Here is a 26,897-nt window from a genome sequence, read left to right as displayed (position 1 = left end):
TTTGCCTAAGCCACCCTTTCGGGTTTTCAACTTAGCGAGCTATTCTGTTTTTTGTTTTAGGCGAAGTATTTCTTGATTGCATCTGAATTCACAAGACGAATGAAATCCTCCCCATCCATAGTTGTAAGCAACAAAGAACCGCCTGAAAAGGCTCTCTTGACAATGTATGGACCTTCATAGTTTGGAGTCCACTTGCCCCTGGAATCGGGCGTGAAAGACAAGACTTTCTTGAGCACGAGGTCACCTTCTCGGAACACACGAGGCTTGACCCTCTTATCAAAGGCTTTCTTCATCCTCTATTGATACAACTGACCATGGCACATGGCAGTTAATCTCTTCTCTTCAATCAAATTCAGTTGGTCATAACGACTCTAAACCCATTCAGCCTCAGTCAACTTGGCTTCCATCAAGACTCTCATTGATGGAATCTCAACCTCTATGGGGAGCACAATCTCCATGCCATACATAAGGGAGAAAGGGGTTGCCCCTTTTGAAGTACGGACAGATGTACGATAGCCATGCAAAGCAAATGGCAGCATCTCATGCCAATCTTTGTATGTAACAACCATCTTCTGAATAATCTTCTTGATATTCTTGTTAGCAGCTTCAACAGCCCCATTCATCTTGGGTCTATAGGGAGAAGAATTATGATGTGCAATCTTGAACTCGCTACACAACTCGTTCATCATCTTATTATTCAAGTTAGATCCATTATCAGTAATGATCTTATCTGGCACACCATATCGGCATATGAGTTGGTTCTTGATAAACCTTACAACCACCTTCCTGATCACGTTTGCATACGATGCCGCTTCAACCCACTTGGTGAAGTAATCAATGGCTAAGAGAATAAAACGGTGACCGTTTGACGCCTTAGGTTCAATCATGCCAATCATGTCAATTCCCCACATGGAGAAAGGCCATGGAGAGGAAATAACATTTAGAAGTGTTGGGGGAACATGAATTTTATCCGCATAAATCTGACACTTGTGGCATCTCTTCACATACTTGCAGCAGTCAGACTCCATTGTCAGCCAATAGTAGCTTGCTCTCAACATCTTCTTTTCCATAACATGTCCATTAGAATGAGTTCCAAATGAACCTTCATGGACTTCAGTCATCAACAGGTCTACTTCGTGTCTATCCACGCATCTGAGCAGAACCATGTCAAAATTCCTCTTATAAAGCACATCGCCATCAAGGTAGAAACTGCCAGATAATCTCCTCAAAGTCTTCTTATCTTTGACAGATGCCCCAGGTGGGTAAATCTGACTTTGAAGAAAACACTTGATATCATAATACCACGGCTTATCATCTTTCACCTCTTCAACTGCAAACACATGAGCTGGTCTATCCAAGCGCATCACAATAATATTTGGGACTTCATTCCAATAGTTGACAACAATCATTGAAGCAAGCGTAGCGAGCATCCGCCATCCGATTCTCATCTCAAGGAATATGATGAAAATCAACCTTAGTAAAGAAAGTTGAAATCCTCCTAGCATAATCTCTATATGGGATGAGGCCAGGTTGATTCGTCTCCCATTCACCCTTAATCTGATTAACAACCAGGGCCGAATCGCCATAAACATCAAGATGTTTGATCCTAAGATCAATACACTCTTCCAAGCCCATAATACAGGCCTCATACTCTACCATATTATTCGTGCATTTGAAAGTTAGCCTTGCTGTAAAAGGAAAATGTGTGCCTTGAGGAGTAATAATCACTGCTCCAATACCATTTCCATACTGATTAATAGCACCATCGAACACCATACCCCATCGGGAACCAGGCTCTGGCCCTCTATCGAGCGTAGGCTCGTCACAATCTTTCATCTTCAAATACAAAATCTCCTCATCAGGGAAGTCGTATTGCACAGACTGATAATGCTCAATTGGTTTATGCGCCAAATGGTCAGCCAAGATACTACCTTTAATAGCTTTTTGAGCTCGATACTCAATATCATACTCAGACAACAACATCTGCCAACGAGCAATCCTCCCAGTTAAAGCAGGTTTCTCAAAGATATATTTGATTGGATCCATTTTGGATATCAACCAAGTCGTATGATTCAACATATACTGGAGTAAACGCTTAGCAGCCCAAGCCAAAGCACAACATGTCTTCTCAAGCATTGAGTACCGAGACTCACAGTCGGTGAACTTCTTACTCAAGTAGTATATTGCATATTCTTTCTTTCCTGATTCATCTTGCTGACCAAGGACACAACCCATGGAATCATCAAGCACAGTTAAATACATAATCAATGGTTTCCCTTCAATAGGCGAGGACAGAATCGGAGGCTCAGACAAATACTCTTTGATACTGTCAAAGGCCTTTTGGCAATCCTCGGTCCAATCATAACGCTGATCTTTTCGGAGGAGCTTGAATATAGGCGCACATGTGGCAGTCATGTGGGATATAAATCTCGAAATATAATTCAAGCGACCAAGAAAACCTCGAACTTGCTTCTCAGTTTTGGGCGCAGGCATCTCTTGTATTGCTTCGACCTTGGCAGGATCAACTTCAATACCTCTCTCGCTGACAATAAAGCCTAATTACTTGCCGGAACGGACTCCAAATGTACACTTGTTCGGGTTCAAACGGAGCTTGTACTTCCTCAAACGCTGGAAAAGCTTCAACAAGTGCTCTACATATTCAACTTCCATTTTCGACTTCGCAATCATATCATCGACATATACCTCGATCTCCTTGTGCATCATATCATGAAACAAGATGGTCATAGCGCGATGATACGTGGCTCCGGCATTCTTCAAACTGAAGGGCATCACTCGATAATAGAATGTTCCCTAAGGTGTGATGAATGTTATCTTCTCCATATCCTCGGGTGCCATTTTAATCTGATTATAAGCGGAAAATCCGTCCATAAATGAAAAGACATTGAATTTAGCCGTATTATCTACCAACATATCAATGTGTGGTAGAGGGAAATCATCTTTTGGACTAGCTTTATTCAAGTCACGGTAATCTACACACATTCAGACTTTTCCATCTTTCTTAGGCACATGCACAATATTGGCCACCCATTGAGGATATGTAGAAGTCACCAGAAACCCCGCATCAATTTGCTTATGAACTTCTTCTTTAATCTTCACTGCCATATCAGGATGAGTTCTTCTGAGCTTCTGCTTCACAGGCACACACTCAGGCTTCAACGGCAAGAAATGTTGCACGATATCAGTATCTAGACCAGGCATGTCTTTATACGACCAGGAAAAGACATCGACATATTCTCGTAGCAACTCAATCAACCCCTTCTTAACATACTCTTCAAGGAGTGCCCTAATCTTTATTTCACGAATGCAGTCCTCAAACCCCAAGTTGACTGTTTCCAGATTCTCAAGATGTGGATGAATGATCTTCTCCTCGTGCTCGAGAAGATGGGTAATCTCATCAGGAATCTCTTCAATATCATCTTCCTCTGCCTCAAATACAGGGAACTCAAAGTTGGGAGATGGTTTTGGATCATTATGTTCAATGGGTTTGATTAACCTACATAATGATTTTGAGTATAAATGAAATTTCAGAATTCAAACAAGGCAAACCATTATGTAGATGGAAAGATTGATTTTATTCTCTTTTTTAGGGTTTTATGGTGATCACCAATTTCATGCAAAAAGCAAAAAGGAAAAATAATTTGAGAAAAACAAACATCTAAAATGTGATTCTTGAATGAATATCATTGTATTAATCAAATTATGCAAACAATGTCTTCACTTCTCCTTTTGGCATAGGAGAAGGGTTTTTCAAACAACATGAACACATTATGTTGACTTATGGATAACTGTTGGAACATCAACAGCGACCCAATTATTGCAGATTCCTCCAGGATGACAAAGTTTCCAAGGTTTTCCTCTTCATCTTCTTCAACGATGGCAGCAACTTCTTGATCTTCAACGGTGGGGATGAAACCTCCACTCTGAAACAGCCTAAGATCATTGGAAACACCAGAAGAATACCCTATACCAGTCGGGCACTTATTATCTTCCATCTTGATCATTTTCCCCAAACCAGTAGTTGCACCATGCTCACTGGCCAACTTTGCATCGTTGTAGGAGACAAATGAAGAAAGTCCTTTTCTAGAAGGCTCAGCAATAGATAAGGCTTGGAACGGAGTTCCAACCTCATCCTCGACATCAATATAGGAGAAGGAAGATAAATGGCTAACCAAGAGAGCCTTCTCTCCCCCTATCACCACCAACTTCTTGTTCTTAACGAACTTCAACTTTTGGTGCAAGGTGGATGTCTCAGCGCCTGCCTCGTGAATCCATGGTCTACCAAGCAAACAACTGTAAGACAGATGAATATCAATGACCTGGAAAGTGATTTGGAAATCACTAGGTCCAATTTTGATTGGGAGTTCTAATTCGCCAATCACAGTTTTACGCGATCCATCAAAAGCTTTCACTACCACTCCACTCTGCGTCATGGGAGGCCCCTGATATGAAAGTTTGGCAAGAGTGGATTTTAGCAACACATTGAGTGATGACCCTGTGTCCACTAACACATTAGATAGGGCATCATCTTTACAATTCATGGATACATGTAAAGCCAAATTATGGTTTTTCCCTCCTCGGGAAGATCATCATCATAGAAGCTCAAATTGTTGCAGGCGGTTATATTTGCAACAATGCTATCAAACTGCTCAATCGTGACATCGTGATCCACGTATGCCACGTCCAACACCCTATGCAACGCTTCACGGTGTGGCTCTGAATTCATCAATAAAGATAGGACAGATATCTTTGATGGAGTTTGAAGCAACTGATCCACAACATTGTATTCACTCCTCTTGATGAGCCTCAATATCTCATCACCATCCTCTTTCAAAATTCCAGATTGGCCAACTAGGATAGGAGTATTATTGGTTTTAACAACAACAGGGTCAACACCCTTCACAATGGGAACAAACTGATTTAAAGAAGAAGTCCCTACAGGAATAGCAGGATTAACACCATCTTTCCTCACAACGTATTCGTGGGATTTCGGATGAGCCGAGAAAACATGACCACTACGGGTCACTCCACTAACGTCAGAAATGCTCACGACAGAGGTTGAGGGAAATGGTACCTCCTTCCCATCTTCTAGCATGACTGGATTATAACGATAAGGAACTGCTTTGTCTGATACGTACGGGACAGGACCCGCTGGCTTAATCACAAGTGTTGTCAATACTCTCTTCTTGCTACCATCATACTTGATAACAACAGGATCAGGAATTTTGAATACGGGAGTAATAACATCTACTTCATCCTCATTACGATTCTGAAGTATTTCAATCATCCCTTGATCTAGCATCTCTTGGGTGTCCTTCCTCACTTGACGACATCCTTTTTCATTGATAGTGCACACCTGGCACCTATCATGAGCATGCTCATAATGGCTGTGTTCACATAATAGCTTATGCATCTCTACTAAGGATTGCCTTATGTCATTCACATAAAGGACTTTGTACTTGTCAGGGCACCCCTGAACCATATTAACAGCTGCCTTCCCATGCTCGGGCATTGGGTTCTTCTTCACATTTGGGCCTACGTCCTTAAAGAACAGTATCCCACTCCTCACAAGGTCTTTCACCTTGGTCTTCAAAGGAAAAAAATTCTCCACGTCATGTCCGAGTGCACCGGAATGATACACACAATGAAGTTCGGGCTTGTACCACCATTGGGGATTGGTTGGCACAACAGGAGGATCACGAGGTGTTATCAACTTCCTATCAATTAAGGAAGGATAAAGTTCAGCATACGTCATCGGAATTGGGTCAAAAGTTACCCTCTTCCTCTCATAGTTGCTGGTGTTGGCGTTGTTATTATTGCGAGGCTGGTAAGCCTGTTGTTGTTGACGATGTTGTTGTTGTGGTTGTTGTTGAACTTCTCTGAAAGCAGGTGCTACATGAGCCACCTGGTGTTGATTAAAAGTTGAACGAACTTCTTTCCTCCTCACAGAGGGTCTTCTCTTAACATGGGAAGACACATCATGAGTCTCCCCTTCCTTCTTCCTAGAAAATCCTCCATATTTCTTTGCCGAGGAACCATCATCATGAGACAAGCATCCTTCACGGACCCCTTCTTCTAGCCTCGTCCCCATATTTACCATTTCGGTGATGTCCGAGGGAGCACTAGCAATCATGCGCCCGTAGTAGAAAGAGCTCAAAGTCTTCAAGAAGATCTTTTTCATCTCCTTCTCCTCCAAGGGTGGCACTATCTGAGCTACCAATTCTCGCCACCTCTGGGCGTATTCCTTGAAGGTCTTCTTATCCTTCTGGGACATTGCCCTCAACGGTCCCTGTCTGGAGCCATATCCATATTATATTTATACTGCTTTACAAAGGCCTCTCCTAGATCATTGAAAGTGTGGATGCTTGCACTCTCCAGCCCCATATACCACCGGAGCACAACACCTGTCAGGCTATCCTGAAAGTAATGAATCAGCAGTTGATCGTTGTCAGTCTGGGTCGACATCTTGCGAGCATACATCACAAGATGGCTGAGTGGACATGTATTTACCTTGTACTTCTCAAAGTCAGGTACTTTGAATTTAACTGGGATTTTAACATTGGGCACCAAGCACAGCTCAGTAGCACTCTTCCCAAAGAGGTCCTTACCTCTCAAAATCTTCAGTTCCTCGCGCAGCTCAAGGAATTGATCTTTCATCTCATCCATTTTCTCATATACGTCCGGTCCCTCAGATGACTCGGAATGATAAATGATGTCTTCTACTCGAGGGAGAGTGTGTATAACGGGAGGTGGCACAGACAGGACCAGGCTAGATGCCGGCAAAGAAGCGAATGTGGGAGTAAAACCCTCTGGAACGAAATTAGATGGCATTCCCCAAGGGAATCCAACTGGCATAGTAGGAGAGAAGTGGGCTTTAGCAGCAGGCACCATTGAAGTAGCTACTTCGGAGATGACAGTCCTCGCGGGAGGAGTTGCAGGAGTTGGTGAAGCTTGACTTTGCGCAGCGAGGACTGGCTCCATCATGGCAGTCAGCCTAGCAATCTCTTCCTCCAGGTCTCTGTTCTCTTGTTCGAGGTGTTCCATGATCTTCTGATGATTTGCTCGGGTGTTATACCGGTGCGTTAGCTTGTCTTCAAAATAAATGAAGAGCAAAGAGTTAGACCACTGATCAAGAGCTCGGAACAAAACCTGCTTATGCATATGATGCATGCAATGCTTGTGCATATGATTTGTTTTTAATTAGAGGAACTTTATAACGATCTATTTGCAAATGTTTTGAAAATATTGAACCTTTTAAGACATATATGGAATACTCATAGCAATAATATTGGGAAACTTTTTACACCAAAGAGGTAGTAGAGTTTTGGTAACCAAATACAATACAAGAAAAAAGGAAAATAAACATCCTATGGAGCCCTAGAAGCAATCGTCCAAAGCCTTCGAGATCGGAAGGTAAGTCGCACTAAGCTTCTTCACCTCTCTCTCACAAGCTGCTTCCATATCGGCCTTTTCCTTGGCGAGCTGATCATAATTCCTCTTCCAAAACCTAGATGAGTGAGGAAGGAGAAAAGTAACCATATCATCAGGCTCATCAATAACCCGATGCTCTAGAAACTCTATCACTGCATCCTTATCCTTAAGCTACTGAAGAAGCTCCTCACACTCACGAACCCAAGGACGCGAGCGGTCTTCGTCTCTCAACTCCTCTACTCCTTGATTAGGAGGGTTGAAGGAACAACCATAACCATAAGGGTAGGTCTCGGATGATCATAAGGCATGCGGTACTCAAGAGCTCTCTTCTTCACCCAAGAGGTGTAAGGTTCCAAAGCAACACAGTTCTTCGGACCAAGCTCATTCCTCCCTTTCCTATGAACCTTGCGCCAGGCACGGACCATTCTATCCTTCAAGTTCTGGGGATCTTTACCCTCTTGAATGAACAAGCCTTCCAATGAAATGTTGTTAGGTTTATCCTTTAAGGGGAACCCAAGCCGACGGCGAGCCAAAACGGGGTTGTAGTTAATTCCACCACATGTGCCAAGAACAGGTACATTGGAGAACTCACCACAAGAATCAATAATCTGAACGCCATCATAAACATGATTATACCAAGAGATATCATCATTAGTGAGAGACATAAGTCTCGTGGACCACCGTAGACATCCCTTGTTCTCTTTGAAGGAAAGAGTCTGAGGCAAGTGCGAAATAAACCACTTGTACAACAGAGGCAGACAACACACAATGGAAGCACCACATTTTGCATTCCTCATATGCAAAGAGAAATAAGTGTCACCCAACAGAGTCAGAACGGGATTAAGAGAAGAGAAAATCCTAATAGCGTTCACATCCACGAAATTGTCGATGTTGGGAAATAACACCAGCCCATAGATGAGGAGTACAAATATGGCTTCAAAAGCTTCCTTACTCATGGCCTTCCCAAACAAAGTAGCTTTGGCAATCACAAAATCAGAAGGGAGACCTTGAATTCCACCTTTGATAGTCATATTGGCAACAATGTCAAATACATCCATATGAAGTATGTCACCAATCTCTTGTGAAGACGGTATCTTCTCCAAACCACTAAACGGAAACTTATCAAAAATAGGTATACCCACACGATAAGCATACTCCTCAAGTGTAGGCAAAAGCTGGAAATCCGGAAAAGTGAAGCACCGATACAGAGGATCGTAGAACTGTACCAACACACTCATCAGACCTTCATCCACCTTAGTAGAAAGAATACACAGAAGCTTCCCATGGCAAGCTTTGAACTCCAAAGGCTTTAATATATAAGATGTCAAACTCCTTAAATTTTTCAAGTCGGGTTGTCTGAAACTGTACTTCTTCATATTCCTTCTTTGCTTATTCATGTCTGAAAATTTGCAAATAGACCTCTTAAGTTCCTTGAAAAACCTTTATTGTTGATGATATGGATGTGAATGAATGCATGAATGCATGGATGCAACAAACACACTCAAGGATCAAGCAAGTCACACCACACAAAGGTCACGGGATGGCTCAAGTCATCGTCAATATCAATCATCCATTTTGGTGGATTATGGTTTACACCTTATCAACACCCAAGTTCCATTGATATTGAGGATATACTAGAACAGATCGACCATGAATCAAGGGTTTGTTGAGAGTCACGAGCATGGAGTCTCGGTTAAGAACCACCCAACGGGAGTGTACTATGGTTAAACTTGACAATCATGTTCTAAAAAGGTTCCCATAGTCATCATCCCATCTTTCGGATATTATCGGATAAAACGACTACTTATCTTCCAAAAATATTCTCAAGAGAGACTCTTATGAGTGTAGTATCACGTAATAATCGCCTCAAGTCTTACACTTGAACGACCTTCGCACTACGTCCTAAAATAGGCCAAGATGGGCTAGGTATCTAAGGTCCTTGGCTTCTAAGATTCCTATTGGAAAGAGTAATGCCTAACCATGACTACTCGTGTGACATTATTGATCCCAACAAGACCTCCACCAAGTGAATGGACTTGCAAGTTAACTTGTTAAGGAATAACTCCACACAAGTCAACAAGATTATGCCATTCTCTTATCATAAGTGCACTCGAGTTCGGGTATAGAACTCATCTCACAAGAGACCACCAAGCATACAAGCAATTAATATAACAAGAAATTCATACATTACAAACATTACATTTATCCCAAGTTTGTACAAAAAATATGCCACAAATAAATATAAACATACAACACACCTAAGCAAAAAAGTAGGCTAAACCCACTAGAGAGTTAAGTATCCCCAGTAGAGTCGCCACTTTTCTCTAGCGGGGTTTTCGTTACTTTTAGGTTTATTGACTAAAGCAAAAATAAACATACAATTCGAGTCGCCACCGAACTTTTATTTGTCCAAATGAAAGGCTAAAAAGAGAACAAAAGCCAAGTAAGAAGTTTTTCAAATCAAAAACTAATAAAAATGTCAGAGATCTGGGTAAGGGGGTTGGTTATGAAATAAGAAGGTTTTACGCACCCAAAACATCCTTAGTACTCTAAGGGAACCCTTTTTGCAAATATGTGTTGTAGGTTGGTATTTGTGAAAAGATTTGTGCAAAAGATTGGAGGGATGAGAAAAGAAAAGATTATATTTACAAATTTCTTGTTTGAATAGATGAACCCATTGCCTACGTACCATCACAAAGGAGGATCAAAACCTCATAGTTTGGGGTAGAAATCTCAAAGATTTGTGAATTGATTTGACCAAAAGCCTTAAGGTCTTTTGTTATCAAAGGGAGAAAACTCAACCTAAACCAATAATCCACCATGTGAGGAAGGCTTCAACATGCTAGTGAGGGTTAACCCTATAATAAGAATGGAAGACTTATAATCCAACACTAAGGATGAGGTGAGATTTACATCAACCACTATGATAACTCAAACCTATGACTAATGTTTTTGAAAGGTTTTAACAAGTGGTCATTGGAACAACAAAAACAACTTGAAGTGAGTTATATTTACAAGTTAGGTTTATTTACAAAATGGAGTTAAAGTTGGATTAAGATTTATTCACAAATGAGTATTGATGAAAATGATTTTGAAAAGTTAAAGGCTTAAGGCCTAGGTTTCTAATTTAAAACAAAGTCAAAGTTTATAAAATGATTTTTTGCTTGGTTAGAGTTGGGAGAAGAAGAGAAGGGCTAGTCCTAAAGCATACAAAGATAAGAGGGGAAAGATAAACCCTTGGAGTTCCTTTTCTTGAAGTCATAGAGATGACTCAAGATGCTCCTTTCCTTTGGACTTAGCACACAAATAAGCAATCAAACAATAGAATTCAAGCTCCTAGGATCTCCATTTGGCTTGTCTCTTAACTTGGCGACTTATGACAATGGTCCTCTTTTCACAATCTCAAAGTCGGATCCCTATCACACAAGAGCAAACATCAAAAAGTTCACAACACAATAAGGGGAATGGACAAAGAATAAGTATTGATGAGAAGTCCTTTGAAGTCAACTTTGGATTTTAGCATTCTAAAGGCATGAGGCCTAGTTACTCTTCAACCAATTTAGCATTCTAAAGGCATGAGGCCTAGTTGCTCTTGAACTCCTTTAAGCATAGGTAAGTCTTAATTCTAAGTCCTTTCTCCTTTTTGCATTTGGTTCACACAAAACAAACACAAAGCAAACATAAGATAGCAATATATTTATACAATAATGAGCTCAAATGAGCAAAAGAAAAATGACATAAGCATAAAATATGTGCTCAAGTGAGCAAAGGGAAAATCAATATGAATAAATGAGCAAGAAATAAATGGCATTAAAAGTAAATGACAAGAAAATTAAATGCTCAAATTAAAGTTAGTAATTAGTGGAGGTTATGTTAGCTTGTCATAAGACAATGTAGCGCTATGTTAAGCAATCGTAAGTGGACTAGTGTAGTAGTCACACCTATCTGAGGCCGGTCAATAAAAATATAGGCAAAGAAACACAAGTTAGAGATCATGACTAGTAAACCAAGCTCCATAAACTTGGCATGCCAAAACAAAAGGGGAAGGGCCTTGTATTGTCTTTAGGTTATTTGCTTGACCAAGAAGCAACCTATCTTGGACACAAAACAACTTACTTGATCAGGGATCAAGTTGAGTTTGGTTTAGATCAAAGAAGATTGAACTTCTCATTTGTCAAGACCAACCATAAGACTTTAACTCATTGTCCATTTGATGGAAAGAAAGGGATGAAGATGAAAGGGAATGGAAAAGAAGACAAGTATCAAATCCAATTGATCAAATGTGAATCAAATCATCATCAATCAACACCAAACAGAAAAGAAATGAAGATAACAAGTCAACAATATTTTTTTCGTATGTTTTTTGAATTAAAATAAAATGCAAATAAAATTAAGCAAATTAGGTCAAACCTCAAATTCAATTCAAATCAACTTCAACAAGTCCAATTAAATTCTCATAGGTCTAACATGGTCAAACAAGCTTTGACTAATTTTCTCAACAAATTTTGAAAATCAGAAAGTATTTAAAAACAATTAAAAATAGCACAAAATGGATTAAAATCTCAAATAAATCTCAAATCAAATAAGAAATTGATGAGACTATTTTTCATTGATCAATCATGATCCATAAGTGCTAGGAAAATATTTTTGGATTTTTCAAAAGTCAGAAAGTATTTTAAAATTAATTAAAACTATTAAAATTCAAATAATTCACAAAAAATATTAAATGAAGTCATAAAAATAATTAAAAATCAAAATATGAAACTAGATTTTTCAAGAAAAATTTTGGAATTGGTCTCATATTTTTATGACTTCAAATAAATTTTTTATGAATTTTTGAAAATCAAAGGACTTAATTGAAAATAAAATGAAAAATAGAAATAATGGAAAATCCAGCGCCACAGGATGGATTCATTAATTGACGTGGCAAGGCTGAATGGCTCAAATATGAGGACGCATGGTGTGACCAAGTCAAACGCGCTGCATATGGCATTAAATGAAGTATGCACAATGGATGCACACGATTAAAACGTGAGAACCAAATCCAAGGGTTGTGAATGTGCACACATGGTGATGGTGGTGGAAACCACCATCTTCTCCGGTGAACCAACCAATTCCGGCCACCAGTTGCAGAGAATTTTTTTTTAACAAAAATAGAAAATAAGGACAAGGAAATGAAGTTTGTGTGATGGAGATCATCATTGTATCCATGGATCTTCCTCACTCTTCCTATATTGAGAGAAATGTGAAGTGAAAGATCATGGTGTACCAACTGTAAGTGCACGAAATGGAAAATTGAAACCACCATTGGCTTGCCTCAAGTGTGAGGACTTCAGAAAACCACACAAACAGGAGAATGCTACATTGAATTGCAAGTTTTAGATCAGAAAAGTTTGAAGGTATACCTCTGAATTGAAGCTCTTCAGGCCACAAAACCTACAAGATCTTGGTCCCTCTTTGCTCTAGGGATGCAGTGGGAGTGAAAGGCTAAGGAATTAAGCTTTGAAGATCAGCTAATGATACTGAATTTCAAGCTCGAAAGTGAGACAATTTTCGATCAAATTCCTTTGGTATGGCTATGGTTTCAGTGCTACAGCAATTCAGATCTCCAAAAGGTTGATGAATGAATGAGAGGGAAGCTCTATTTATAGCTGAAAGTCTCAAATGATCACACTTCTCATGTGTGCATGGCAAATTCAAATTGGATACATGGGCCTGTACAGGCGTGTGTGAGGCTCAATGATGAGTGAAACATCTTGCTGAGTTCATGTGGAATGGATTCGGACGTGTACATGAAATGAAATCAGCTTGCATACCATGAAATAAAATGAAATATCCAAAATGCACATTCATGGAAAGGTCTTCGAAACTCCTAAATGGTAAGTCCAAAAGAGCATTGTGAGTAATGGTTGGAAACCCTTAAAATAAGGAACAAAAGTTATGTTGGGAAAAAAATCATTTGGCATTTGGAAATTGATGAAAACTGGATGTGAAAGTCCAAGCACAAAACATGTTTAAGTCACATTTGAAAAATTTCACCAAAAGTAAGCCCAATCAAACCCCTATGTTTTCATGATTCAAGCTTCAAATGGAAACACCTCCAACATAAAGTTGTAGATATTTTCAAGATGATCAGTTTAGACTCACATTTTGCATAATTTGGATTTTCTATGACAAAGTTATGGACATTTGAAGTTGGGTACTTTTCCAAATTCAATGAATTAGGTCCAATGTGACCTATAATGTTTTGTATTATCACGTGTATTTCTTTCAGGATTATGAAATTGTGTCCAACATAACATTTTAATTAGACATCTTAATCTTTCCAATTCATTTGGTCTCACCTCAAAATCATAAAAAATAAGGAAGTTATGCTCTTGGTAAATTGACCCAAAATTAGGGTTTCAGTCAAAATGACCTATAATGTTTTGAAATTACAAATGACCTTCCAAGTTTCAAATGGATTTTTAATGAACATGAAAGTTGTTCATATGGTTCTTGAGAACATATTTGCTCTTGGGGTCATCTTCATTTGACAAACACATCAAAAGTTATATCTCAATGGTGCTCAGCTTAGTCAGATGACTTGACTGGTCAACTTTTCAAGGCCAAACTTCCAATATTGATGAATTAATGATTGATGATCCTCAAATAGGCTCTTATATGCATAAAATGATGAATGAAAGGACTTCCCTTGATTAAATTTGATCAGAGGTTGATATTGCTTCCTGGAGAATTGAATTCCAAAATAGTGGAGATTCAAGCTCAAATTCAAATGAATTTATCAGGTTTGTCCTATGAGAAATGAGGGTTTTCATGGGGAATCAAAGCTGGGGAAATGGTGTCCCAATTTCTTAGCAATTTAAGCTCTATTTATAGCTAAATCATGTGATATTTGCACACTCACTCTCACTTTCAAAATTTGGCAAATGATGATGCAATGGTGCATGGGCGCGTATAAGCCCATGAAATGATAGTTGAAGGTCCAAATTTGAAGATTATATGCTTTGAAGTTAGCTTAGATTGAAAGGCAAATGTACATTGATGCTTGAAGATTGATCCACGCCAAATGATATCAGCCTATTTAAGCCATGCGCAGCCTATGCATTTCAAGTCCAAAATGAATGAATTTGAGCTCTTTGGAAAAGTGAGATCAAGAGGAACAAGTTTCATGTTGAACACTTTTTCATTTGGAGTTTTGAAATTGGATAAATTTGAGGTGGAAGTTTGGAAAAATTTGACATATCAAAAATTTTCTAAGTGTCAAGCCATATGTCTCAATATTCCACCTTGCTTAACTTTTTATATGAGCTTCAAATGAGAAACGTGTATTCATCAAAGTTGTATCTCTCTAAAAGACCTTCAAATAGTCACCAATTTCATGTCATTTGGATTTTAAATGATAGAGTTATGCATTTTTGAAGTTTGGAAAAATCACTTGATCAATGGTATAGGTCAAAAGTGACATATAATGTAGCCTCATATCACATGCTCAAAAAAGTTGAATTAGATCCCACTCCAAACATAAAAGTTGAAGTAGACACGTTAAATTTGATTTTGAAACTTGGAAATATTCCATCTCATAAAAATTGAGCAAGTTATGGCCTTGGGAAGTTGACTTTCAAATTAGGGTTTAGACAAAATGACCTATAATGTTTCAACATAAAAAATGATTTTCCAAGAAAAACTAGCTCTAGGTCTCAACATTAAAGTTGTTTGGAATGTCATTTAGAGTAAGTTTGCTTTTGTTAGAATTTTCACATGGTGAAAATTGTAGGAGATAGGGTCTAGGGAGACCCAGTTTTGATGAGATGAATTCATCTGGCCAACCACCATCAACCAACTTGCTAATTTCCAATTATCTTGACTTTCTTGGCTCATGGTATATCATATATGGATAAGGTGATGAATTTTTAAGTTTCACTTGAGAAATTTGATCAATTGGTGAGATAGCTTGTTGGAGAAGTTACTCAAGATACCCAGTCAAACTAGGGTTTCCAAGGCAAATCACCCTCAAACTCTTGAAGAAAACTTGATCAATATAACATGTAGAGAACATTGGGACTCATATATGATATTCATAACCATTAATGAATCAATTCTTGGTTGCTCTTTGTTCATGAGGGTCTCAAACCCTAGATGTGATCTTGATGAATCAATGAGATCATGCCCTACCTACAAAAGAGTTAGGCAAATACAAAGACATATTTTTGGTATTTTGGTTAGTGAATTGATAAAATATAAGCATGATATAATCACAAAGTGCTTGGTGATCTCTCCCAAAACAAACCCAATGAAGGAGGGGTAAGGAGGATGCGAAGACATGATCCCAATGCTAATGCATATGATGAGATTGCATGAGGGATCTTAGGGTCAAAATTGGGGTCTTAAAGTTGGTAGACAATATACCTAAATTCAAAGTCTTTTCATTTATGGATGGATTTTCCGGATATAATCAGATCAAGATGGCACCCGAAGATATGGAGAAGACCACATTCATTACACCTTGGGGAATATTCTATTATAGAGTGATGCCTTTCGGTTTGAAGAATGCTAGTGGAACTTACCAAAGAGCAATGACTACTCATTTTCATGATATGATGCATAAAGAGATTGAAGTTTATGTCGATGACATGATTGCCAAATGAATTGATGAAGAGGAACATGTTGAGCATTTGTTGAAGTTATTCCAACGTTTGAGGAAGTATAAACTCCGCTTTAATCCCAATAAGTATACTTTTGGTGTTTGTTCTAGTAAGTTGTTGGGCTTCATCGTCAACGAGAAAGGTATTGAGGTTGATCCTGCCAAGGTCAAAGCAATACGAGAGATGCATGCACCAAAATCTGATAAGCAAGTAAGAGGTTTTCTCGGCCGCTTGAATTATATCTCGAGATTCATTTCACACATAATTGACACATGTGCGCCTATATTCAAGCTTCTTCGGAAAGATAAGTCTTGTGATTGGACCGAAGACTGCCAGAAAGATTTTGATAGTATCAAGGAATATCTGCTTGAACCTCCAATTTTGTCTCCACCTGTTGAAGGAAAACCGTTGATCATGTATTTGACTGTGCTTGAAGATAGTATGGGTTGTGTTCTTGGTCAACAAGATTAGACTAGAAAGAAAGAATTTGCAATTTACTACCTCAGTAAAAAATTCACCGACTGTGAGACTCGGTATTCTATGCTAGAGAAGACTTGTTGCGCATTGGCTTGGGCTGCTAAGTGTCTGTGTCAGTATATGTTGAATTATACTACTTGGTTGATGTCCAAAATGGATCCAATCAAGTATATTTTTGAGAAGCCTGCTTTAACTGGGAGAATTGTCCGTTGGCAAATGTTGTTATCAGAGTATGATATCGAATACCGATCTCAGAAAGCAATCAAAGGTAGTGTCTTGGCTGACCATTTGGCTCACCAACCAATTGAAAGTTACCAGTCAGTGCAGTATGATTTTCCTGACGAAGAGATATTATACTTGAAGATGAAAGATTGTGATGAACCATTGCTTGAAGAAGGGCCAGAACCTGGTTCTCGTTGGTGCATGGTATTTGATGGAGCTATTAATCAATATGGTAATAGCATTAGGGCAGTGATCATTACTCCTCAAGGCACGCATTTTCTATTTACAGCTAGATTGACTTTCAAGTGTACAAATAACATGGCAGAATACGAAGCTTGCATTATGGGGCTCGAAGAGGCCATTGATTTCAGAATCAAGCATTTAGATGTCTTTGGAGATTCAACTTTGGTTGTGAATCAGATCAAAGGTGAATGGGAGACGAATCAACCCAGTTTGATACCATATAGAGATTATGCGAGGAGGATTTCAACTTTCTTTACAAAGGTTGAATTTCATCATATCCCTCGAGATGAAAACCGGATGGCTGATGCTCTTGCAACATTAGTGTCAATGATTATAGTGAAGTATTGGAATGAAGTTCCCAATTTGACTGTGAGGCATCTTGATAGGCCAGCTCATGTGTTTGCTGTTAAAGAGGCCAAAGACGAAAAGCCGTGGTATTATGACATCAAGTGTTTCCTCCAAAGTCAGATTTACCCGCCTGGGGCATCTTTGAAAGATAAGAAGACTTTGAGAAGATTAGCCGACAACTTTTACCTGAATGGTGATGTGTTGTATAAGAGAAACTTCGATATGGTTCTGCTCAGATTCGTGGATAGACACGAAGCAGACCTATTGATGACTGAAGTCCATGAAGGTTCCTTTGGTACTCATTCCAATGGACATGGGATGGCGAAGAAGATGTTGTGAGCAGGTTACTATTGGCTGACAATGGAATTTGACTGTTACAAGTTTGTAAAGAAATGCCACAAGTTTCAAATATATGTAGATAAGATTCATGTTCCTCCGACATTGTTGAACGTCATTTCCTCCCCATGGCCCTTCTCCATGTGGGGAATTGATATGATTGGCATGATTGAGCCCAAAGCGTCAAATGGACATCATTTCATTCTGGTGGCAATTGACTACTTCACAAAATGGGTTGAAGCGGCATCGTATGCAAATGTAACCAAGCAAGTTATTGTGAGGTTCATCAAGAATCAGATCATATGCCGTTACGGTGTGCCAAGTAAGATCATTACTGATAATGGATCAAACTTGAATAATAATATGATGGAAGCTCTTTGCAAGGACTTCAAGATTTCACGTCATAATTTTTCACCCTACACACCTAAGATGAATGGGGATGTTGAAGCTGCAAACAAGAACATCAACAAGATCATTCAGAAGATGGTAGTGACGTATAAGGATTGGCCTGAGATGCTCTTGTTTTCTTTACACGGTTATTGTACATCTATCCGTACTTCAACAGGGGCAACCCCTTTCTCTCTTGTATATGGTATGGAAGCATTGCTCCCCGTAGAGGTTGAGATTCCTTAGTTGTGTGTGCTCATGGAAGCCAAAGTTGACTGAGGCTGAATGGTGTCAGACCAGGTATGATCAGTTGAATTTAATAGAGGAGAAGAGATTGACTGCCATGTGTCATGGTCAGTTATATCAGAAGAGGATGAAGAAAGCTTTTGACAAAAAGGTCAGACCTCGTGTATTCAGGGAAGGTGACCTTGTGCTCAAGAAGATCTTGTCATTCAAACCAGATTCTAGGGGAGAATGGACTCCTAATCATGAAGGCCCATATGTTGTTAAGAGAGCCTTTTCTAGTGGTGTTTTGATTCTTACAACTATGGATGGTGAAGAGTTTACTCGTCCTTTGAACACAAATATAGTCAAGAAATACTTCGCCTAAAAAAATAAAAGAATAACTCGCTAAGTTGAAAACCCAAAAGGGCGGCTTAGGCAAAAATGAGCGTCTCGGTGGATTGAAAACCCGAAAGGGCGGTCCAGGCAAAAGTTAGAGACATAAAACAGAAAGAATCATCCCGATAAATTGAGTACCCCACCTTGGGGCAATTTATAAAAAAATAGGGATTATGGCAAGTAACTGCATCCTGTTGATCTTCAGTATTGGGAAACTTTGTTGAGCACAAGGGTTGACAGTGATTCATCACCCCAGTAGCGGCCAAAAGCACAATGGACGTCAAGAGTTGGTAGAAGGATTCGTGATCATTTGTATTCAATGTAACCCTTTTCTATGTAAATTACCATTTTCAACTTTGTAAAAATATATGGAGTCTTGTCATTTACGGACTACCATTCCCTTAAATAAAGTTGAGCTCTTATCCAATTGTTTCCACTCTTGTTTTTTTCAGCCAAATAGTTATTATGATCATTTCCGAATTAAAAAATTTAAAATCCAAACCGTTTTCTTAAACATATAAAAGCATGAATTTTAAAGCAATAAAAAGGAATGTCGAAAGCAGTTTGAAAGCAGTAAGCCCTAAGTGTGGAACACTGATGGGTCTCCCCAAGCAATTGATTCTTCGTAATCCCCAAGCCGAGTTGGTTAGTTCATTTCCCTAATGGAGTTTCGTGTTTGTTACCCGGCCAATTTTTATCTTTGGCAGAGTAAGGGAGGTGTCCTCCGCAGTTCGTATGGTTACGGTAGAGCTTTGGTTTCCTCACCAATCACCATCAGATTCGCTCCCAATCAGAGTCGCCTCCTGGTTTCTGAGCAGCTTTTCGTGCTTGTTCCTCTACAGGGTTGTCTCCCATTTGATATGGTGTTGACCTAAAATTCTTCGCAGACTCGATAATGTTTTTTCAGCAGATCTCCTCCTTCCCCAACTAGGTCTGAGCCTTTGGGATGTTGATCTCTCTTTTCTCCGGCATTTGTCTCCCTCTCTTGTGGATTGACCGAGAATTATACCAATGGATCAAAATTGCGACACCTTTGTATCCTTTGCGATCATTTTGTTAGTATAATCATCATATACATATACATATATACACTCATATAATTTCATGATTGCATAATTGTGTGTGTTCATAGTGGTTGATTCATTCCTGTGATTATTATTCTCTGTTATGGAGGTATTTTATCCCCATGTGAGTTTGGTGTTTATCCTCCCTCAATTGTAGAATGTCAGCCCCTTAAGCAGAAAGACTTTAACCTTTCTCTTTTCCCCACTGAGTTGTTCCCACGTGGATGATTACTGCTTCAGTTTCTTCCCCAGTTGATTATCTGGATGGAACCACTCCCCTTGAGTTATATCCTCATTGGGTTGAGTCTTAATTGACCGTTTCTTTCTAGCTCTTATCTAGATAGATGCTTTGGGTCCCCTAAGAGTTTATTATCCAGTAACTGGTAATATCCTTCTTAGTTTGCAGATTGGTACTTCTTGCCCAATACCCGACAAAAGTACCCTTGTTTTCTCCTCGGCGGAGTCCCTAGTGGATTCATTTTTGTGATTCCCCAAGAAATATATCCTTGATATGTTCATCCTAACCGATGATGGGTATTTTCTTCCCCTTTTTGAGTTTATCCTTGATATGTTCATCCTAACCGATGACGGATATTCTCTCCTTTGGTATTCTACCCAGTAAAAAGGTAGTTGTAATCCCTATTTTGTTCCCCGGGGGGTTAATCCTTGATATGTTCATCCTAACCGATGACGGATTTCCTTCTCTTTGCAGTCTTCTACCCAGTAACCGGTGGTTGTAAACCCTGCTTTTCTCCTCTTTGTAGAGTTTATCCTTGATATGTTTATCCTAACTGATGACGGATTCTCTTTCCTGTGGTATTCTATCCAGTAACTGATGTAATTCCTATTTCTCTCCTTGCAGAGTCTATCCTTAATATGTTCATCCTAATCGATGACGGATTTTCTCTTTGTTGGTTTTCTATCCAGCATTCGATAGATGTAATTCCTACTTTTTATTTAGTGGGTTTATCCTTGATATGTTCATCTTAACCGATAACGGATATCCTCCTTAACATCCTTAGGCAAGTCTATCCTTGATATGTTCATCCTAACCGATGACGGATTTTCTCTTTGTTTGATTTCTCTCCAGCATTCGATAGATGTAATTCCTACTTTTCGTTTAGTGGGTTTATCCTTGATATGTTCATCTTAACTGATGACAGATATCCTCCTTAACATCCTCAGGCAAGTATATCCTTGATATGTTCATCCTAACTGATGACGGATTTTCCTTCCTTTGAGTCTATCCTTGATATGTTCACTTTAACCGGTGACAGATGTTCTCATCTTTGGTCTTCTGCTCAGTAATTGGTAGTTGTAAATCCTATTTCTGTAGTTTTCCCCCCAACAAGGTTATTCTTACCCAGTAATCGGTAGTGAATACTCCCTCCTGGTGACGATTCCTAGTGAGTCATTCTTGATGTGTTCATCCTAACCGATGATGGGTGTCCTCTCTGTCAGATCTTTATTATCTCCTTACCCAGTAACCGGTGGTGGATAATAGATTTCTGCTCCTCCTATGTTGAAGTTTATTTCTTTCCTAGTTGAGTTGAGTGCGTATTTCCTTAGTGGAATCGCTTTTCCTGCATGATTCAAGTATGTCAGTTTTATCCTGATATATTTGTTTCCCCTGTAGATGTTTTGTTCCCCGGCTGAGTCCTTCCATTATCATGGAATTCCTCTAGTCTCCCAGCAGTTTTTAAGTCATAGTTTGGCCTACGCATAACCCTTTTATCCCCTCAGAGTCTCTGTCTTCCCCGGTGAGTTTTCCTTATGGAATGCTTTATGCTCCTACGGACCTTCGGTCTATCTGATTCCTTCTCCTTTGTGGCAATATTTGCCCACAGAGAATTCACTTTTACATTCATATCATATGCATCATGAGGTCTCTTAGGGACCAAAATTTGTTTCTATGTTGTTATTTAAGCCCATTCTACTGAGTCGATATGAAGATTTTAACCTTCACCTCCTCAGTTAGAATGTCCTTAAATATGGGCAGTTGTAAGACCCCAATTTTGACCCTAAGATCCCTCATGCAACTTCATCATATGCATTAGCATTGGGATCATACCTTGGCATCCTCCTTACCCCTCTTTCATTGGGTTTGTTTTGGGAGAGATCACCAAGCACCATGTGATTGTATCATACTTGTATATTATCATTTTTACTAACAAAAATACCAAAAATATGTCTTTGCATTTGCCTAATTCTTTTGTAGGAAGGGCATGATCCCCATTGATCTAGCAAGCTCATATCTAGGGTTTAAGACCCTCATGGCTAAAATAGAACAACTCAGGAATGATCCACAAGGGCTCTAAGCATCATATTTGAGTCCCCATGATCTTCATATGTTACTTTGATCAAGTATTCTTCAAGATTTTGGAGGTAGTTTGCCTTGGAAACCCTTGTTTGTCTGGGTATCTTGAGTAACTTCTTCAACAAACTACCTCACTAATTGATCAAATTTCTCAAAGGACACCTCAAATTTCATCATCTTATGCATATATGATCTACCATGAGCCAAAAAAGTAAAGAGAATTGTAGGTTAGCAAGTTGGTTGATGGGGGTTGGCCAGATGAATTCATCTGATCAAAACTGGGTCTCCCTAGACCCTATCTCCTATAATTTTCACCATATAAAAATTCTTCCAAGAGAAACGTTACTCTAAATGACATTCCAAACAACTTTTATGTTGAGACCTAGAGCTAGTGTTGCATGGAAAATCATTTTCTATGTTGAAACATTATAGGTCATTTTGTCTAAACCCTAATTTGAAAGTCAACTTCACAAGGCCATAACTTGCTCAATTTTTATGAGATGAAAGATTTCCAAGTTGAAAAATCAAATTCAAGATGTATAATTCAACTTTGATGTTTGGAGTGAGAGCTAATTCAACTTTTATGAGCATGTGATATAAGGATACATTATAGGTCAGTTTTGCCTTATACCATTGAACAAGTGATTTTCCTCAACTTCAGAAATGCATAACTCTATCATTATAAATCCAAATGACATGAACTTTGTGACCATTTTGAAGGTATTTGAAAGAGATACAACCTTTATGTAGGCACGTTTCTTATTTGGAGCTCACATGAAAAGTTAAGTAAGGTGGAGTATTGAGATATATGACTTAACACTTAGAAAATATTTCAACATGTTGAAATTTCCAAACTTCCACCTCAAAATTCACCATGATCCAAGTTCTAAATGAAAACGTGTCCAACATCAAAGTTGTTCCCCTTGATCTAAGCTTTCCAAAGAGTCCAATTTCATCCATTTTGGATGAGGTTTGCTAGGGATGCGCATGGTCTTAACAGGTCTGCATCAAGTGGAAAAATCAAATGTCCAAAACTTCACATTACATTGCCTTACCATTCAAGCATCATTTGAACTTCAGTACAGTTGGAATTAGATCAAAATGGATTGCTTCATGGGCCTGTACATGCCCATGCAAGCTTGTGCATAACATTTCCAAATTTAGTAAAATTTCAATTGTGCAATTATCAATCCCAAATGCTATAAATACATGACCTCTGAGCTCATTTCAAACACACCTTGCGCGCCAGCTTTGCCACATCTTTTCAAACCCTCACAATTCAAAGGAAAACCTGAGAATTTTCAACTTGAAAATTGAGTTTGAATCTCACTGTTTGGAGATTCAAAAACTCCAGGATCCAAAGCTTTGTTCCATTGCCAAACCACTTCTGCAAGCTCCTCGAGTGTGATCAAGTCAAATTTGAATCAAGCAAGACCCAGTTCTGCACAACATTGAAGGCATTTTTCAGAAATCTTCTTCTCTTCGATTCTCACTCAATTCTCATCAATTCTCTTGGATCTTTGGTTGTCTGAAGTCCTACCAATGTAGGCAAGAAGATTGAGTTGCTTTGAGGTCAAATCAAAGCAACTCAGTTGACACACCTCAAAATTCAATTCCTTATATCTTTCTATATATGTGGAGTTAGTTAAAATTGAGGTCATATTCGTGCTCTACGCCATTTTTTCTTTCAGATCATGTCCTCCTTTTTCATTTATGTAATGGTGATGACTGAACCAGTCCGGTGAGCCTCGCCTGAGAAGGTGACCGGAGTCCCAGCGTCGGTGGTGTGCTGGACAGGTTCTGAGCCATTGATCTTGTTTAAAATGTTTTAATCTCACGCGTTGGTTTTAATTACCATTCATGTGGCGCATTAACTTAAGTCCATGGTGAAAAGCGCCCTGATGACCACTTGATCTGCCACCTCAATTGATGAGGGAGATCAAGTGATCCACATTTTTTCTGATTATTTGAATTTCATTTAATTTGTTTTATTTTCATTAATTCATATTAATTTTAATATTGATCCAAAAAATATGAGAGTTTCACCAAAAAAATTTAAATAAAATCCTCTATCATATTTTTGAATTAAAATTATTTTTTGGATCATTATTAATATTTTTCATGATTTAATTGATTTTGTAAATATTTTTAATTATTTAAAAATACTTTTAAGTCTCCAAAAATTCTGAAAATGTTCTCCATGGTCCTTTGACCTTGTTTGACCTATGATAAATCTCATGACCATTTCTTTGGTGTTTTGATGAGATTTTAGGAACTTGACAAACCATATTTAATTGAATGCATTATTTTTAGTATTTTTAAATTGAATAAATGCCAAATAATTGTGTTGAGCCATTTTGATTGTTTGTATAAGTTTTACTTGTGTTGTTGGGCCTTGGTCAAGGTTGATTTGACTTTGTTAGGTAAAGATCATTGAATTTAGGGGATTGATGGAATGTACATTCCATCTCCCAAAATGAATGAATGATCTTAATTTGGTAAAAGTCCTCCTTTGTCTAATTTGAGTTTTGATCCATTCCCTCCCTCTTCATCTAATTCCCCTTCTTTATGCATCCATTTCATTTTACCTATGATATCTCAATATCCTAAGGCTAGTTGATTGCAAAATCAACATAAGTATGGATGAGATTAGGCCACCTTTTTTTTCATATTCTTTTTGTGTGTGGTATGTTTCATAAGCATGGTCCATTATACTATGACTCTAACATGCATTAACACCAAAATTCTATTGCTCGGCCTCAAACAATTGTGACTTCTACATAAGTCCAATTACGATTTCTTAACATAGCGCTAAATTTTTGACACAAAAGACATAGCATTCTAGTTAGTGAGATTGTAAGTCTCCCCTCTTTCATGGTATTGTGTGGAAACTTGACCTTTTTTCCTTCCTTTGGAAGATGTCATGGTTCAAGGATCCATGCTTGTGATAAGTGGGTTGAGTGTTCTCCAAAGAATGACTTAAACAAAAAGAAAAAGCAAAACTAACTTCTAACTCATTAACAACTAACATTTAATTTCAAGTCTTTTACTTTTAATGCACTTTATCTTTAAGCCTTATTCATTTGCCATTATTCATTCCATTCTAATTGTTTATGTTAATGTCATTTTCACTTTGTCCATTTGGATCATATTTTGTGATATATTTTGCTTGTGTATACTTTGTTTGCTTGTGTGGTCTTTGACTATTAATGTACATAATAAGAACAAAAACCCTAAAAAACTTCTTGTTTGAACTGTTGGTTTGATCTAAGACAATTGGACTTAGAATTTAGGCAACACTCCCTATGCAAAGGACTTGGCCAATGCCAACTTTCATGTAACCAAGTGCTTATAATCTGAAATTTCATCTGATACATCATTGAAGATCCCTTTGAGTTCATCTTCAACATGATCATTGTGAAGCTGTTATGTTGAACCTGTGACTTGTGGAATTCATCTGTTATATGGGCAAATTTGAAGAAGATCATGGAGTGGCTAAACCTTGGATGTGGCTATCTTTATTTGATGTCTTGATCTTCAAGTTAAAATTGTGTGCATTGTTTGTTGCTTGATTCTAATGTCCAAGGGAATTTGGGGTTTCTATAGGACATTCTTGTCTATTGGATTGCAGCTCATTGGTCAGATCTTTTCAAATCTTAACTTTTAAATTTATGCTTAGGATTAGTCTCTTCATCTCCTCCCCATCTCTTTAATTTCAAAATCTCTCCCTCCTTTTAAAAAAACTTCTTTGCTTGTACTTGTCTTTTTTTATTAAACTTAGACCCTTTGCAAATTAGAAACTTTGGCCTTATGCCATTGCATTTTCAAACTTCTTTTCTTAAATCAAACTTATAAATAAACTTAACTATACTTGACTTAAAATTTTCAAAATCCAAAAAGAACTAACTCATTCAAACCACTTTCTATGCCCTCGTGCCTTTCAAACTTAATTTTTGATTAAAAACAATGCATCCACTTTGAAATTTGTATCACGAACTACGAGGTTTTGATCCCTCATTTTTATGTTGGTACGTAGGCACAAGTCCAAAGGTCTTGTCAAACACAAAAATATAATTAATGAATTATTTTCTCAGCCCCCCCCCCCCTATTCTATTGGTTTGCAAACATCACTTTGTACAAAATACATATCCACACAAGAAAGGGATCCCTAGATGTACCTAGGACACTTTGGATGCTAACACCTTCCCTCTGTGTAACCAACCCCCTTACCTGTAATCTCTGGCATTTTATTAGTTTTGATTTGAAAACTTCTTATTTTTGGGTTTTCTTCGTACTTTTCCCTTTTCCTTTGGAAATAATAAAAGCACGGTGGTGACTCTTGTTATTTAATGTCTTGATTATTTATAGCTTGATGGTCATGAATTTACCGCTACAGAAAGCAATAAAGGAAAGTAAATCTTAAGATATTAAATGTTCATGATAATAGGGGATATTCTACCCACAATTGGGGGATGAATTAAAAACCATACATGGAATGGAAAAATATTAATACAAGTATACAATAATACCATGCCTAAAACAATCAAGTGACAATGGTAGAATTAAGTACATTCACAATCATGCAATGAAAATGAGAGATGGATACAATGAGAATGCAAATTAGAAACTAGGTCTAAAGTCATACATCAAAATGAAACACAAAGCTAAATGGAATCATGCATCAAAGTAAGGCAACCAAAGGTCTAAATGGCATCATACCTCAAATGGGATTCAATTAAGAAATAATTAAAATCTAATGTGTAATTAATTGCAAATTTAACCATAAAG

The sequence above is a fragment of the Lathyrus oleraceus genome, chromosome 4 (genome assembly GCF_024323335.1).
Source record: "Lathyrus oleraceus cultivar Zhongwan6 chromosome 4, CAAS_Psat_ZW6_1.0, whole genome shotgun sequence".
Lineage (NCBI taxonomy): Eukaryota > Viridiplantae > Streptophyta > Magnoliopsida > Fabales > Fabaceae > Lathyrus > Lathyrus oleraceus.
This window is presented reverse-complemented; position numbering follows the sequence as displayed.